Here is an 18,165-nt window from a genome sequence, read left to right on the forward strand (position 1 = left end):
TCTGCTAGCACTGTTCTGAAAAAAAAAAAAAAAAGAAAGAAAAGACCAAGGTACAGGGATTGATCGGGAATTACTGATGGTCACTCTCTAAATATGAGATAGTATAGAGATCTGGAAACAATGTTTACTAACTACAGAAAATTGCAGGAATGACTAGGAGAGAGAAGATTGAAAGTCACTTTTCAAAGACGTACCAGGTTGGTCCTGGTTGGGGAACCATACTGGGGTTCATGGTTCCAAAAGCAGGTTACTAGGAGAGTGGCCTCAGAAATAATTAGTTCTTTCATGACTGGTTTTGTGTCACATCAGCTTAGACTGAGTATCATAAACTGACATTAAGAAAACCTATCTTGAGTTCTGTCTTATTTTTGAGCATAACATGCATTTATTTCTCTGTGGGCAAATGTTCATAGCAGTGAACAAATTCTATTCATAATCAAGGGAGAAAAGACTCTTGAGACGCTTTCCTCTTCAGCACCAGCAAGAAAAATGTTTTCAAAATAGCTATAAACAGGAGTTGCAAGTGTCTTCAGCTGTTCGCTCCCTATTGCTTTGCAGCCAGCTTTTCATCACTGTCTGTAAACTTGGCCTACATGTGTTGCTGCAGGGACTCCCTTTTCCTCATCAGTTCTCAGCAGTTCAGGATTAAACATATCTGATTGCTTAATATGTATCCATTAAGCCAGTAATGAATAATTGCTGAAATGGCTTCCTTCAGTGAATGAGTGGCTGACATTTTTCTGATGTCTTTTATTTTAAGAGCTTAAGTTAATTGAACGCTAAATGAAAAGATTCATTCTGAATCTCTGAAGGCAGTGACATTTTTGTCATGACCTCAAGGGGAAAGTATGAGGCCACGTGGGCACAATTTGGGCATTCCGTATCTGCATGTCTGGTACTTCTGAGGTACCAGTGTGAATGGGATTAAAAATCTGAAGAGAGTTGCAGTCCCAAAATCAATGATATGCCCTCTGCAGCTGAGAATAATTTTTCGAGCAGCTGGAGTTGTTTGTCACTATGAAAGTGTTTAGGATCTCTGCCTGAAGCGGAATGAGTAATAACTGCTGGAAAAAATAGGCTGAGATCTGTACACATCCTGAAATCTCAGTTCTCAAAAAGGCACTTCATTATGCTTACAAGTGTAGATATTTAGATGCATGCATTTAATATATACATTTAATGCAGTGAAATTGATGAAAACACTTAAAAGTTTAAGTAGGAGCAGGTGGCTAGGTAGTACAGAATAATACTGACAAGAAAGAAAAGAGAAGGGAAGAGGCAGATGTGCAACAGAGTAGACCCAGGTTATTTCTATTATAGACATATATTTTCTAACAGAAGGTGAGTAGGATTTTTGTTGGAAGCATCCACCAGTGTTTTAAATGGGCTGGTTGTAGACTAAATGAAATACAAAGGAGAGGAGAAAGCTTAATATAGAAGAGTAAAAGAGGTATAGAAATAATTGATGCTTTTGTTCGCTAGTGAAATTGATTAAAAAACAATTTAAATTAAATCTACTCCACTCTCATGAGACCCACCTGGAATACTTCATCCAGCTTTGGAGTCCCCAACATAAGAAGGACATGGACCTGCTGGAGTGTGTCCAGAGGAGAGCCACGAGGATGATCCGAGGGCTGGACCACCTCTCTTATGAGGAGAGGCTGAAAGAGTTGGGGCTGTGCAGCCTGGAGAAGAGAAGGCTCCGAGGAGATCTTATTGCAGCCTTCCAGTACCTAAAGGGGGCCTACAGGAGAGCTGGGGAAGGACTTTTTAGTAGGGCATGTAGCAATAGGACGAGGGGGAATGGCTTTAAACTGGAAGAGGGCAGGTTCAGATTGAACATTAGGAAGAAGTTTTTCACTTTGAGGGTGGTAAGGCACTGGCACAGGTTGCCCAGAGAGGTTGTTGAGGCCCCATCTCTGGAGATGTTCAAGGCCAGGCTGGATGTGGCCTCGGGCAACCTGGTCTAGTGGGAGGTGTCCCTGTCTATGGCAGCGGGGTTGGAACTCGATGATCTTCAAGGTCCTTTCTAACCTAAACCATTCTATGATTCTATGAAATCACAACTTACTTAGAATTATTTTTTTTCCCTACATCTTCTTTGCTAAGTTAAATAAAACATAAGCCTTTGGGCATCTAAATGTGTAATGTTTAATCCTAATTAAATTTTTGACAAGCTTTAAAAACATAAATGTAAACAAAAAAGATTAACTGGACAATTTCATTTTGAAAACAGAAGCTAAATATACCGAACAACATGAAATTTGCCAATAATTTTTCATTTCTTCCTCGTACAAATTAAATAATCTTCATAGCAAATCCTCTGAGGTTTTTTGATCATTTGTTTTAGCAAGCAGTATATTGGAGAAGGAATCTCTTGTGAGTTTACTGATGATGGATCTGAAACAGTCCATCGCAAAAGACCCTAAAGATACGTAGGAGGACTGTGATGTCCTTGTCGCTGAACATTAGTAGATCAATAAAAAGGAGAAATGGAGCAGTAGTTCTATACTTCTGACTGTGAAATACAGGATTATTTGGCTTATGACCCTATTTTAACTGCTGTGATCTCCCTTGAGGTCACAACTGCTAGTTTGGAAGCCACTGAACTGAGTGAAGTGTTAGCCAGGAGGTGCAGAAATGAAGCTTGACAGCAGGCAGAGATGCCTTCCAGCAGAGACAATTCCCCATACTGTTCTGAACTGCTGGGTCTGTATAACAAGGAAGGTGTTCTCTGTTGGCTTGCTTTGATGTAAGTGAAAAAAAGCTATGAGGGGGTACGCTGACAATCTCTTGTAGCCTGTATTTGAGATCATTTTCAGTAAAAGTATAATCTAGAATAGCCCTCCCCCCACCCCCACGTTACCTTCAGTGTGCAGTCATTTGTCAGGTTAGTTTCTTGGGTTTGTTCACGTTTGTTTCTTATTGTCTAATTATGATTAAAATTACTTCTCACTAAACCTGTGTTTTCTCCTAATAAGACTGCGCTTATAGCAGTCTAAGCAAGACTTTAGAATTTGAACTAGCCTGTGGTAATGATTTCTGTTATTACGCAGCAGTAAGCTGTCAGCCTTTGATAGATGATGCCTAATCAGCTACGGGGTACAACAGCTGAAGATCATACTTGTGCTGAGCAGGACAATAAAGCCTAGTTAAAACCTGGGTTTGTAGTATTGTAAGTAGTGACAAGGATTCTCTGCTAGGGCTACATGCAAGAAAGAAAACCTGCAGTCTGCTCGGTTATTTTAGGAAGTTATCTCTGTGGGTGCTAAGCAGTCTGATGGAAATGAAAATACTCAGTGAGTGTTTTAAAGGCGGACATCTAAATATTATTGATAGTTTATATTAATGTATCTTTATTTAATTTTCCTTCTTTTATTTCAGAGGTTTTTTATAACAATAACAAGTAGGTTGTGTGTGTGTGTGTGTGTGTGTGTGTAATTGTGCCTAATTTTCAATGAGAAATATCTCTAGTTTCTGAGAAGAGGTAGTTTATCATATTACACATTAGTATACTTTTGGGAGGTGGGTGTTCTGAAGGTCATCTCAGAGGCTTTGCGATGGTTATAACTTTTGCTTTCACTTGTATCATTGGCTACCGTGAGAAAGTAAAAATTAACTTTTGTTTTTGAAGTAAAAAGAAATTCAGTTATTGCTGGTCCTGTAGTTGTGATTTTTTTTTTTCCAAATTAATTGATGTTAGTAAATCAATATGCTGCTTCTGATGTTGAAAATAACATATATTCTGTACAACCATGTCAGTGCTTGTCTTTCATCTGGCAATGAATAAGTGTTGCCAATACTGAAAATCAAAAGAGGGTAGCGTGCTAGAGTAAAAATACAACTTTATATAAATGATGTGAAAAGTGTTGGTACTTTACTGAGCGACATTTTTAAACCTGGAAAATAAAAATATAATCCCCATTACTCAGCCCAATTGATCTTGCTGGTATTGAGTTCTTCCTTTCTTTGCTGTTCAGTTGTCTTCAGAATACTTGACCTCTGACATTCCCATTAGTCCAGGACTACTACAGGATGTTGTCCACCCCTGGTGCCTGTTGAGGAGATCTAGTGATGACCCTGCCCTGCTCAGGCCATCAGAGAGGACATGGCCTGTGTTAGGGTCACCCTTGGCTTCTGGTTGAGCTTCTATTAGCGAGCAGCTGAGGGTTAATTATTAACTACTTATCTGTAATGTGATTATAGGAATTGAGGACTGTATTGAACTTCATGATGGATGAACACACAGGAGTATAACATTTTTTTCTTCAACCGTTTACAAACTAAAATCAGATTGAGTTATTAATGGATAATGATGGATATATCTGCTTGCATCTGTAAGGTTGCAAACTACCATACTCGCACAACCAGATATTTTAATAGGAGCCAACACAAAGTTTCATGACCATTTGAGGTCAGTTGTCACGACTCTCATCATATGCATATCTCTACATGTCTTATGTCTAGAATGACTATGTGAGTGAAAACGTCTGGCTCAGAATGAATGTGTGAAATCCTATTTTGTTAATTTAGTATCTCATAATTAATCTTTGATCATAAAAGTTACTTGTACATTTGACTGCTCAGGCTTGTGTTAAAAGAAATACCTGTAATGTTTGAACAACAAAATAAAGCAAACTAGGATGGAATTTTAGAAAGATGGAAAGATAATATGTTACACTAGAAAGAAAATTAAGTGTGAGAAGTATTGAAGAGGCAAACTGTTCAAGAGCAGAGCGAGCATTTTAGAAGATGATAGGAAGAATGATGCAAGAATGAAGTAATGTGGAATTAATTGTAGGTTACTTTATTCCATACGTCTGAAAAACCTGAATTGGCTTAATTTCTGCATATTTAATGGTTCCATTCAGAAGTTTGTGTATGTCTATTAGGGACATCATAGTTCTGCTTTAAGTAGAGGAAATAGTGCTAGTCTAAATATCAGTTTTCTGTAATTTTTGACAAATTGTGACTATTGTCTAGTGAGTAATGTCTTATGATTACCTCTCTCTCTTAAGAGGCTGGACTATAACTGACTCCCATAGAAACTACTACTCCACAGATAAATGTTTAATTATTATTTGGAATTGTTTAGAATCCCCAGATGAAAGATGCAGGAAGTGAAGAATGGCAACATGCTGTAGAATGCCATTAATTTAATTGGCATATCCAGTGCAGTCATTGAATTTTATGAAACAGTCAATAAGGAGCAAATCACACTTATTTGCAGTCACAAGACTGAGACAGTGTCTCTTGTTGCAGCAGCTGTGATTCATTTTCTCTGCACAGGGAGCGGAAAATGGTTTCCTGGGACAGGGAAAGGGTCAGAAAGTGTCAAAAGTTGCTTTTTCACATAGACTTATGTGAGGAGCATCAGAAATATTCAAAACATTACCTGTGAGACTTCTCTTTATTGCTTCATATTTTCTTGCTTCTATTTGGAGAAGACATTAACTAATTTAATGCAACAGGATCAAATGAACTATTAGAAGGCTGAGGAAGACTAGATCACGGTCAGCTTGTCTTTCTATCTTTTGACAATAGACTGTCCTTACAAATGATATTGTGGGAGCAAACCTGACTCTAATCTGAAGTGGGGCATAAAGGAGGAAGGGAGACACTTCTTACTTTTTTAATTCTACTGTGATAAAATGGAAGTGGAAAATATAATAATTGTTTCAATGACTTTGCATAGATAATTGCTTAGTTATATATTTCCTTATCTTTGTAGAACTCGGAGACTGTCTTTAGACCTTAGATGTAATTGTTGATTCAATTTCTGTTTGAAAGACCTTCCTGTATTTTACTCTCTGATCATAATAAAGAGGATTTATATGGTCTTTTTAATTATGAAATAAATCTAAGATAGCAACAGAGACTAACAGTTCAGTGCTCTGAGTTGATAAATTGCTATTTACAATCTTTATATCAACTATTTTCTATTGCAGCCCAGGGTTTTATGAGCAGAGCTGTGCACATGATAACATCTCTAAGATGGTTTATTTAAATCAAGCAAGCCACAATGATAAAAGCACACCCCAATGCTGGATTAGTCAATTTGTTGTAACTGAACAGTACATCACTATTAAGGTTCATAATGGGTTTTGTGAACTCAGTAGCTTCTCATCTAAATGAGATTTTATGGGATTTATACGTCTTTAATGCTAACTGTTCAAGATTTGTAGATGTTAAAATCAAATTTAAGTGCCAGGCTCAAATGTCTTCAGATGTTACAGTGTTGTTCTTGGCTTTTGCCAAATGTCATCGAAATAGATGAGCACAGTAATAAATACCTCATGTTTCATAATATACAAATAGTTAGAAAGCAGAGATTTTTCAACTTTTCCTTTTTTTTCAAATGGTAGATGGATTAATAACTGAGGTTATCGTGAGTACAGAAACACCATAATGTACAGTGATTCATGAAACAAGGTGGGAATAAATACTAACACTAAACAGGGAAAGAATGTACTCTGTCATCTCTTCCAAAATACTCTATTCACGTAGTAGTTAATTGCTGTATTAAATACTGTTCAATTGAAGTATATCTGATTAAATCAGCATGTAATGGTATTTGCGCAATTTAAGAATATACATCAAATTACCTGTTTCTGGTGAGTGGAGTGCAACCCTTCATTCTATGTTTTACACCTCGTGCCAAAACACTGAAGCCCTCAGTGTAATGGGCAAATCAGGCCTCTGAGTGGCCACTTGCCTGAGCTCTGGCTAAGGACTGTACAACACAGCTCAAAAAGAATGATGCCACGATGTAGGGAGCTTAGAGGAGCTTGAGAGGTTGTTGTGGTGGTCATGATTTGTTCGTTGCATCCTAAAGTGACTGATTTGTATTATTTTCGTCATAAGATTACAATAACTGAAAAGTTTGAAACTTTCACCTGAGTATGACTCTACAGAGAGCATCAGAAAGTTGAGAGCACCAGACGTGCCACACGATTCTGGTTTTTGACCCCCCAAATAGCCACTCTACTCTGAACTGATCAACTCGTGAATGGCTGTGCTGGCTGCAGGACCAGAATCATAACACAGGGATGAAAAATTGATGTGTTCTCAATTTTTTTAAAACATAACCTCAAATGAAATGCACTGAATAAAACACTCATTAGTATATATCAATGGTGAGCCATGCTGCTGCATAATGAGGATTAAATACAATATAAGAAAGTGCTAAGCCTGTACAGTGAGTAATTTTCCCCAAATCAGTGCAGTCGATCAGCTTTTATGTATGACTTGAATACAGTCTGATCAAGCGATGAATAGTTTTCTTGTCAGAAATAAACTTCTGGCTTGAGCTGAGGTTAAACATTTAGAGCCTTCAGTCAGTTTTGGCTAGCTGAAACAGAAATGTGAACTAGAGCCACTCACTGCTATGGGTCATAGCTTTCTCTTTCCTTAATACTATTAAAAAGATAACTTGAAGGTGTTTTCAGTTAATGTGGTAATTACACAATCCTGGATTTGACCTTGGAGTTTATTACTCATTTAAGAAGAAATGAGAAGCTGAGATATGTCTTTGTTGCTGGACACATCTTGAAAATTTTGTGTATAAGAGCCAATCAAAGCAAAAAGATTGCGGTGGTGAATTGGAGTATATAAATTTGCATATTAATAGTGTTGCTGAGAAAAACCTGCACAGTGATCATGAAATCTTTTAACTCTGGCTAATAATGGCTGTCTGTCAACTGCAGTGCGTGGATCCACATGCTGCGTGTTCACTGGGAAATACTGATATAGCATATTTGCAAATAGCCAAAACAATTAACAGTGCAAGGAAACACATAATGAAGAAAACTTTCCTGTGTAATGATTCTCATTTGCTGAATAGGTCCTGCTATATAATTGGAATCCCTCTCCCCTTTTCATCACAGCAACTTTAAATAAACATATTAAAAAAAATGCAACATTGCTTATGAAATGAAAAATTCCCCATTTATTCTCTTTTTTTTTTTAAAAAAAGGGGCTTTGAATACAAGGGCAAACTTGCTTTGCTGCTGTAAAATTGGAGATTTAAAAAATATAATTAAAATAATATCCCAATAATAGATAAAAAGGAATTAAGGTTTTAATCATTAACTGTAAGGATGTGGGGGCACAACTTCTCTCTTAGATGGCATACATAGGAACAGTTGCCATGGCTATCTGGTTTGGGTTTTTTTTTCCTGTGGAGAATATAGAAGTTTGTGCTTTCTGAAACTCCAGGGAAAACAAGGAGCAGGTGGAGCTAGCAGCAAATTTGGCTTCAGGAAAAGAAAAAATAATCACACCCTTTTTTTTTTTCACTTCTATTTGTGGTGTGATGTAAAAGATTCTCATATATTTTTCTGCAAATTTACAGAAAATATTATTTTTGTGCTTAAAACACCTGTCTGTTTAATTAAATAGATATATTAGTTTGCAGTACTCTTCAATAATGTTTTCCTGTAATTAATATCAGGTGAGTTTTTCTGTTTGCCTGTCTAATTTAATTATGTTAGTATGAACAACAGTATTATAATCTGGTTAAGTATGTCATCATAAAGATAGTGAATTAGGAAATTTAGAATTTGGGATCTTTTATGAAACACATTTATTTTTTGGACTATAGTTCCATTTTAAGCATATATGTCCTTTCCTTTGCAAGAGATTGTGATTGTAGGGTTGTGGAGAGAAAAAAATGTATTTATATAGTCTAGCACGCTTGTTAGCGCAACTTGCCCTGTTGTTAATTCAAGTTATTATAAGGCTCTTGCCCTAGGCCTCCTAGCAGATGATTTCTTTCTTAAATTCATCTGCTTTCTCTGCAATCTGTGACAAATGTTGTCCGCTAATTATTCTCCTGTCCACGGTAAGCTTCAGTTTGTGTTTGGTTTCCCTGAAGGCATTGAAGATGTTCATTTAACAGGTGCCCCTCCACTCCATCATTTTGTCCTGTCCTACCCCCTGCTAAGGGGGGGATTTACCAAAAAGTTAATGCTGAGAGGTTGTGCTGGAAAGAGTCCCCCAAACAGAATAGAAAAGGGAGCAGGGGCCAAAAATATTGTGGGGGACGTTGTCTGTTGTTATTTTATGTAGGCAGGTTTGTGGCGTTCTTCCCTACCAGTGGCGTCAGACATTTTCACCTTCAGGAATGCCCTTCCCGTTTGAAAAAGTTGCAGGTCAAGATCAATATAAGGGTCAGATTATCTGCCATTTTTTTCTTCTTGTTTTTCATCTTTTGAGTGTCCCAGGCTCAGTGCCCTTGTCCTGGCAGCATTAGTTTTCCCTGTGTTCAGGTGCCTCTCTAAACACTGTCGACAGATGAGACTGTTCCCATATCCTATTATAGCAAAACTTAAGTTCTGCAGAAATGGCAAAGAATAGGTCCTCACTTCTGGTCTGATGAGGACAGTAGATGGACCTCTGAAAAGAGAAGGAAACGCTACTATAGCTCTTTCATGTTATGCATGTACACGGTGCTGCGCTGTTTCCCACGTGGTGGTGTTTGGCTGGCAATTGCTTTGTTTGAGGCTGTGGACTCTCCTTAAATCTGTATTTCCTTATCGCTTCCCCTCTTTCTTCCATCATGAAGGAGATATCATGATGGTCCATCGCTTTACATGGCAGCTCCAGCTTTCATCTCATTGAACCAGTGCCAATGAACTCTAATTCATTAGAAGGGAATCACAGGCTAGAGATTTGCGAAATGAAAATACTTTCCTGTAACTTTATAACTTGGAACTTTTAAGATGCCTTTAAAAAGACAATTTTGCACAGTCATCTTAATGGATATACTCTTTCATTATACTAGAATATACAAAAAGAAATAGAATTTATATTTAAAATTAAATTCTGCATAAGGGTCTATTTATATAGAGCCGATAGTAACTGTATACAGTCATGAGAAGATGTAATTCATTTTATAAATATGTTTTCTTTTTCTGTAAGCATTCCAACCACCAAAATTGAGCTTCATTATAGAGAAGTTATGATATAAAACTTAAAATGGAGAAAATAAGTTTCATGTGTTAACCCATGCAAGAATATACATTTTTCACTCCTTGGAAAATACTTGCTTACCCCTGCAGGAAACATTTCCAAACATTAACGACAATCATCTCAAATTTGGTTTGAGCTTTTGAATATTTTTACTTTTAAGTGAAAATCTTAACATCACAATATGGAAACTAAAACTGCAAGTGTGGAAACTATTAATCCTATTTTAAGTTTAGCGTCCAAATTTGAAGTGCCAGAATGTCATGAACTGACATTATTTTCATTTTTAAAAATCTAGTAAGACTTGACACACATTGCACAAGGAAATACAATAGAGCACACGAGGAAATTAAAGGGAAATTGTACCGGAGCAATAGAAATAGTACTTACGTTTAAGAGAGTTTATAGGAAATAGAATGATTAAGTTTAGCAGAACAGATGGATGTTACCTAGCTCAAACTTTGCTTAGCACTTCAGAATCAACTCTTCAAGAAAATGATTGACTACACTTAACAGGTACTTTGATAATGCTTTTATTAATTAAACCAAAATCTAAAAATGTATTTAACATCTAGTTAAGGAAAGGATTGAAATTCTAGCTTGTAGTAAATAAACATGTTCATTTATAATTGCAATTTTTAAGTAAGTAACTCGTTGGAATGCCTGCATCAATTTCCTCTAATAAAAAAAATGATTTAAGGTTACTGCGATTCTTTATACTCTTGTTTATGTGTAATTAATTACTAGTTTTAAGACCATTTATCTGCTTTTGTCTATCTGTCCTTCAGGTCCTTCACATCAGATGCATCTTTATTTTGTTAATTTTATTAAGCTGTCAGAATTAGATCTGGAGTTCAGTTTTCTCCAATGTAAATTTAATATACCGTGAAGCTAACTTTTAAGAAAGGTTTCCCAGAAAAATTCAGGGTAAAAAATTTCATTAACTTTTAAAGTCAATCAAGTGCTGATATTTGTATAAAGCTGAAAATAACAGCTGAAATTTTTTTTAAGTGCTTATTTTTTAAGTTTTCAGGGTGGGGATTTTTTACTATTTATTTAAAAAATGTGAAACAGTTAAGTTCTGCTACTTTCTTTCAAACTAAGTAAAATGTTAAATCAGCTAACTTAATGCCTGTTCAAAGGGAGTCCACTCTGGTAATGTCCTGGCAGCTTAGCATACTTTTGCTATAGGATGTCTGCTTATAAATAATAACAAAAGATAGGACCAGTGATTTACAAGATCTTTATATTGTATTTCTAAATATTACATTATTTCTGGATATTTCCTTCTACAATTATATTCCTGTTATCAAATCATTTTATATCATTAGCAATTTCTCCCCAAAATTGTGTTTTGTTAACATTTTAACATTTCAGCTATGTTGACAAAAAGTGCTTGAACACAAATAAAATACTATCATCCTTCAAAATTAACTATACTGAATCTTCAATAAACCATAGTAACATTAAAACTACAGAGAAAATCGTAATTTACTGTTTAATATATGTGAAAAATAGAGAAGGTAAAAATCACATCAGAGTAATCAGAGGTATAAAACTAGGGTATTTTATTGATATATTGTGGTGTCTAGATGATTTTAAAGAGAGCAAAACTGGACTCTAGCCTTCACGAACAGCTTGGTAAGAAAAGCAAAGAACTTTTCCAAAAGTTAGGTGACTAAGCATAAGTAATTCTTAGTCACTGGGGTTTTTTTGTTTGTTTTTAATATTATCCAATAACTTTAATAGGACTTTTGGACAAACTATGAATATTTTATAAATTGTGTTCCCAGTCAACACTCAGTCACCCTTTATTTTCTTGTCAACATCACTGACCACATTTCTAGTTATTTCCAGTAAATCTCTTTACATGAAAAATGCAAACGAGGATAAGATGTCCCTGGCTCACAGCTGTGCCTATTTTAATCTATATTCAGATCTAACTTCTAAATTGTTCTACTAAGCTTGAGTCAATCCCTGAGCAGAAATAAATTTATGATAACACTATATCCTAGTGATGTAGCTGAGCACAGGAGTTCCATTATGTTGTGTAAAACAGTGAACAGCAAGAAGAAAATCCAGTTGAAAATAGTTGTATGTTCTATTATTCTAGCCTCTGCCTTTCATGAAGAAGACACAGAGAATATTTTGCCATTCTTGTGGGATTTTAGTCATCCCTGATTCAGTTAAACCATTTTGACAGAAACATAATTAAGCTTCAGTGAGTTAAGTACTGTTTTTTACAGCACTCTGAAAAAGTTATCTAATATTATGATTATGTTCCGCAATTTGACAGCAAATAAATATTTCAGATATTCAAATATAATTATATATTCTTAAGACTCAGACAACAATTTCAGAATGACACGACTTTTGATTTTTGTCATGTAAAAATTGTTCAAAATGAGTGTATGGATGGAAGTAAAAAGTCAGAGAAATAAATTTCCTACTCCTGTACTTTGACTGGAGTAGGTGTTTGGGTTTGTGATTGAAGAATTGATTTTAATTGTCATGACTTGTAGCTTTTACTTGGGTGTAATTTTTTCCTGAAATCTCTATAAAATAGTCTTTGAGAAGAGTGAATGATAGTATTTCCTAGGAATATGAATAGAAAAGTAAATGTTTTCTGACATTTCGTCACCTGTAGTTGCACTGGTGAGGCTGTACCTTGAGTACTGTGTTCAGTTTTGGGCCCCTCACTACAGGAAAGACATTGAGGTGCTGGAGCGTGCCCGAAGAAGAGCAACAAAGCTGGGGAGGGGTCTAGAGCACAAGTCTTATGAGGAGTGGCTGAGGGAACCAGGGTTGTTTAGCCTGGAGAAAAGGAGGCTGAGGAGATACCTTGTCACTCTCTACAACAACGTGAAAGGAGGTTGTAGTGAGGTGGGGGTCGATCTCTTCTCCCAAGTGACAAGTGATAGGACAAAAGGAAATCGCCTCAAGTTGCACCAGGGAAGATTTAGGGCAAATATTAGGAAAAATTTCTTCACTGAAAGGTTTGTCAAGCATTGGAACAGGTTGCCCAGGGAAGTGGTGGAATCGCCATCCCTGGAGGTATATGGTTTAGTGGTGGACTTGGCAGTGCTAGGTTAATGGTTCGACTGGATCATCTTAGAGGCCTTTTCCAACCTAAATGATTCTATGACTCTATGATTCTATGACATTTGCAACTATGCTTCCCAGAAACCCAACCATTTAAGTATGCCTTTGTAATATTTGCATTGAGTAGCTCTATTTGGAACCATACTTAAAGATAATATGCAAGTCTGCCTTGTAGCAAAACAAGATTTCGTGAATATTTTAACAAATTTGGTGGAATCAGTGGGCGCATAGGATCAAATCTGTTAATATTGACCTCTCACTGAGTAAGTCCACAGTTCAAAAGATTCAGACTCTCAGATGTCAAATATTGGCTGCCTACCTATTGCATGAAAACAGCATCGAGATGTACTTTTAAATGTTTTTTACAGTTTGGGTTGTGTTTTAATTTAAAAAATGATTGTTATTATAAGAAAAATTATCCAAGCATCTGAAACGTGGAACATTTCTTAAAACCTAATTTTTCATTTATTCCTTACATCCTTTCTGTTGACCTCTACAGCATTTTGGGAATCATTTAGGTAGTTTTAAAGTTGGGCATAAATGCATTCTTATGGTTCAGAAATGAGTGGAGAAAGACTACTACTGTTGTCATTATTATTAAATTACAATCTTTCTTTTAAGACAACGCAAGTTTAAATACACGCAAAGGACCTACCTAAGAGGAAATACCTGTTTCTGTCCTTGACTTTTATTTGCAAGCTGGCAGCTAGGAAACAGGCATAGTACATGTTTTTGTTAACTATTCCATCAATGACAAACATGGATAGAGGTAAATGCTTTTTGAAGCATTAATTTTCCTATGTCATCTTAGGTGTTGGACAGGATTCCATGCTAGCTTCCGATTTTCTTTAGGCAAAAGACAAAAAGAATAGCAAAAAAAAAAAAAAGATAAGGAGGACAACTAATGAATGGAAAGGTAAGAACATAAAGAAGGAAGACAGAACAACAGCATTGGCTGTGATGTCTCACCTCAGCCAAAGAAGGTGGCCATGGGAGGTGTTGAGGCAATTCTCTTTCTAGTTGTATTAGGGTACTGGCCAGGATTAGGTTATTGAAATAACCATGATGACTTTAGTAACGTGGAAGCTAAAGAAACAGTGGAAGTAGCAGAAGGGCTGCAATACACTTGTTACAGTGTATTCTCATCCATTTTATGTCATAATTCCTTGTTGAAATTCCTTTTCTTAAGGAGCAAAAGTGGTGTGATAAGGTGAGTATTACATTCTCTCATTACTTTCTCCATCTAAGCCTAATTTTCAGTGTTCTGATTTTAGTCCATCAGCTTCTAGCACGCTCATTAGCTGGTCTAAGGCAGGTACAGTCAAGCTGCTTTTTTTTTTTTTTCCAGTTTTTTTAGTCTTTTAACTTTTACTGACTTTAATAAAGAATTTTATTTAACCAGACTATTACTGCCCATGGCAATGTAAATAATAGGCTTTCATGCAAAGTGTTTACTGCCATTGTATTGGTAGCTGCTGAAAACATGACATTTCCTTTTCAATACTGCTGATGTTATTTCTTGGGGCATTTCTGTTCTTTACTTTAACTGCTCAGTAGGGCAAATGTGCACTGTTCATCATGATAAAGAGGTATTATCTTTTTGTATTCCTGACCATATCTGTAATACAATACAATCAAAATAAAGAGCCAGCAGACAATTGAAGACATCTGTTATCCTCTAATGATTGGCATCTTGACATATAGTCTGTCATTCTGGAATGACAAATTTTTCATTTACCAGCATACACTTCCACTGAACTTTATACCCATAGTTCTCAATTCTATCAAATGTATTTTTGACACAGGGCATGTTTCAAAAGCAAACAAATTATGGTTTTTTAACATATTTATGATCTGCTCAGATTTCTCTACACGTTTTGTAAAACTCCTACATAAGATGGGACTTCATATGTCTGTGCTTCAACAATATGCTTGTTAAAGGCTCTTTTTAAGTGAGCAGTAGAGATTGAGATCTGGAAAAAAAGAGCCAATATAAGAACAGAAAATCCAAGTACAATACAGAAGTTTTTAGACCTTTTTTTAAAAAAAAATTAGAATATTTTCTCTAGATTCTTTACATGTTGTTTCTGGAAGTTTTAGTACTTGCTACCTGCCTCCTCCCACTGGTTTTCCTGAAAGTCCACACCAGGCCAAGTATTTGTAAACTAAAAGGATACAAATGTTTTCATGGCTAATAAGAAGAGGGAAAAGAGTGTGTCAGATGATTGATTTTTCCAGTTGCTTCTTTGTTTGTTTGTTTGTTTCTAAATGTATGCATTTTTATCTGTCTTTACCAACAATTTCTATCAGGTACGTACATGAAATGAGCTTATCCGTTCCACTCTTCTCTAATTGGCAATAGTATCCCATTATGATAGGATCAAGCCTCTGTTGTGAATAAGAAGATAAACACTTCTGAAATAGTAATGGAATTCTAATTTATTTATCCCCACCAAAATATGAGGTTATATGTTATATTATTTGTTGTATGTAGGTTTCTAACTAAAGCATTTAATGAAAAAGAACAGACTGTAAACAATTGAAATTTTGTTCATAGATATTCCATGTATTTTATCACCTGCTCCTGTATTTCAGAAGAACTAAATTTTTAAAGTGCTGTTATGTTTCTACTGACTAAATTTTAAAAATATATACCTTAGCTATCAAAATGGTTCTTTTTATCCTGTCTACTATGTTGCTTCAAATATTTACTTTCGTGAACACTGCAAAGAATGCAGTGCCAGTAATTGCTAGGCTTTAAAATTAGCAGGGGGCTCTGTTTTTAGATCAAGCATCCAGTTTCCCACATTGTGTAGGTATTATTGGAAAAAAATCAGGTCAACTGTGTGAGCATTTAAATATAAATTCAGGCACACATTATTAGATAATTGTTTGGAAAATGTTGTTTCTCCCAATGAATAATTCCACTAGCAGCCCAAAATTTTTTGGAGGAAGACTCAAAATGTGGATTGATTATGTAAGAGCGTGGAATAGAAAATGACCAGACATACACTGTTAAAATGACTTTTTGCTTGCAGAGGGGAAATTAACCATTGACTTTCCATTGATCTAGGAGGGAAACTAAGGTTGAAACCACAGCAATTTTTTTTAGAGAACAGTTAAGTAAAAGGAGAGGATTCATAATTAATTTTCTGACTCAAAGCTTTTACAGTAAAATCATAAAGAAACTGAAAAACCAGGCAGGAAAGGCACATATGCACTGAGATTAGACATAGGTACTAATGCAGTGTGGACTAAAATTATCCATAAAACCTTTATGCAAAAGTCACACTTCTTACAGTATTTATGCTGAAGTTGGATTGGTTATATTTTTCAGTTGGGGATGAGAGACCTCATAAGATGTGAGGAGGAGTTTTGCCAAAAACAGGGGCAGAGAGGTGCTGTTACAGCATAACTGGCCTACAGAAGAGTGTGTATGTCAGGACTGGATTTAGATGTTTAGTAGTGGGCAAACAAGTGTACTCAATGATGTTAAGGAAAACAAGCAATCTGTGAGGGCTGGTTTTAGTGTACTTTATCAAGGTCTGAATTGGAGTTCTCTGAAGAATTACCCTGAAAAAGGAGAAGAGAGAAACTGCAATCATTATTCTCACCTTATGTTAAAGATAAGGCTGGAAGACCAATCTTTCTCTCTGTTTGTATTAGCTCATTTCCCTATATTAGTCACTTATAACAGAAGCACATAGTCAAATATAGGAGAATTTTTTTTGCAAATGTGTTCCTGCTTGTTAAACTTGAGAATTGTTTTTCACTTAGATACATAATGACTTTCCCAAGGGCTAAAGTACAAATCCAAATTGGATGCACTCTGTATACTCATCAAGAAATTTTGGCAAGAGGCCACCTGGGAGTTGTCCATAGTTACTGGAGTTTCTGCATTTCAGATTCCACATTAATGCTTTCTGGGTATATCTCATCCTTGGAAGCCTGCACTGCATGAGAAAACACATAATTTTGACAGAAATGCATTTTGCTTTCATTTTCAAGGAATAATTTGCAGACTTTCCCTGTCCCTTGTGTGGCATCTCATAATATCATGATGATTTTCTTTGAATGATTTCCTGGAAATATACTAAAAAAGGAGTTTAATTAAGAAAAAGTGTCAAGGAGAAAATATTGATATCTACTTAAGATTCTTTGGTTTGTGCATGATAATTTGACTATTCTTTAAGATGAAATAATTTTTATTTCATAACTTGACTAAAATCCAATAACATAATATAGTTGTAGAATGGTTTGCTAGAAAGTATTCATATATAGTGACTACTGCTTTTAATTAATTTTATATATTTATTTTCTTCATTTTCTTGAGCTTATAACATTATACTTCATTTTATACTGTGTTTAAATACAATCTGATATCTGGCTGCTGTAGATCGTAAAGAGATTTAACTTGCAGTTCATTTATTCATTTATTCATTTACTCTTTGGAATGTGCTATGAACCCAAATATAGGCTTATACAACAATAAATAATTGAGTATAATATTCAGAGGAGATTCTTTATAACAGCTGTTGATATTTGTTGTAGACCAATTTTAGGGAAATAATGTAGAGTCTGTTATTAATTTAAGTAATCAAATGAATCAAAGGAGAAATAACCAGTTTACAGGGAATCGCGCTAGATGCTTCAGATTTTAAATGGATAAACACTTTATTAAAAACTGATAAAAGAGGGAAACAACAAGAATGTCACAAATCAAGCCAGTTTCATCTTTGGTAGGCCAAATACACTGTATCTCAAAAGCATGTGGTTCTTGTTCTGAAATGGCTGCCTAACAGAAACAATTGGTCTCCTAAACAAAGAAAGGTGCTCAGCTCAGCTCTGCTCTGCTAAGTAGTTCAAGAAAAACATCAGGCTGAAAGAATCCTGCTGTGCTAAAAATAGTTTCAGATGAAGAAGATAGTTCTAACCCAAGGCACCATACATCTTATGGGCAATTTGAACAATGGAATGAGATTGTCTTTACAGACGAAATCTGTCTGCTAAATAAATTAACAGTGTCATCCATGACATCACTAGTCTTCCTTCACAACACTTGGTTTATAAATTCTGCTTCTTTGTGTTCAATTG

This window comes from Vanellus vanellus (genome assembly GCF_965231255.1).
Source record: "Vanellus vanellus genome assembly, chromosome: 5".
Taxonomy (NCBI): domain Eukaryota; kingdom Metazoa; phylum Chordata; class Aves; order Charadriiformes; family Charadriidae; genus Vanellus; species Vanellus vanellus.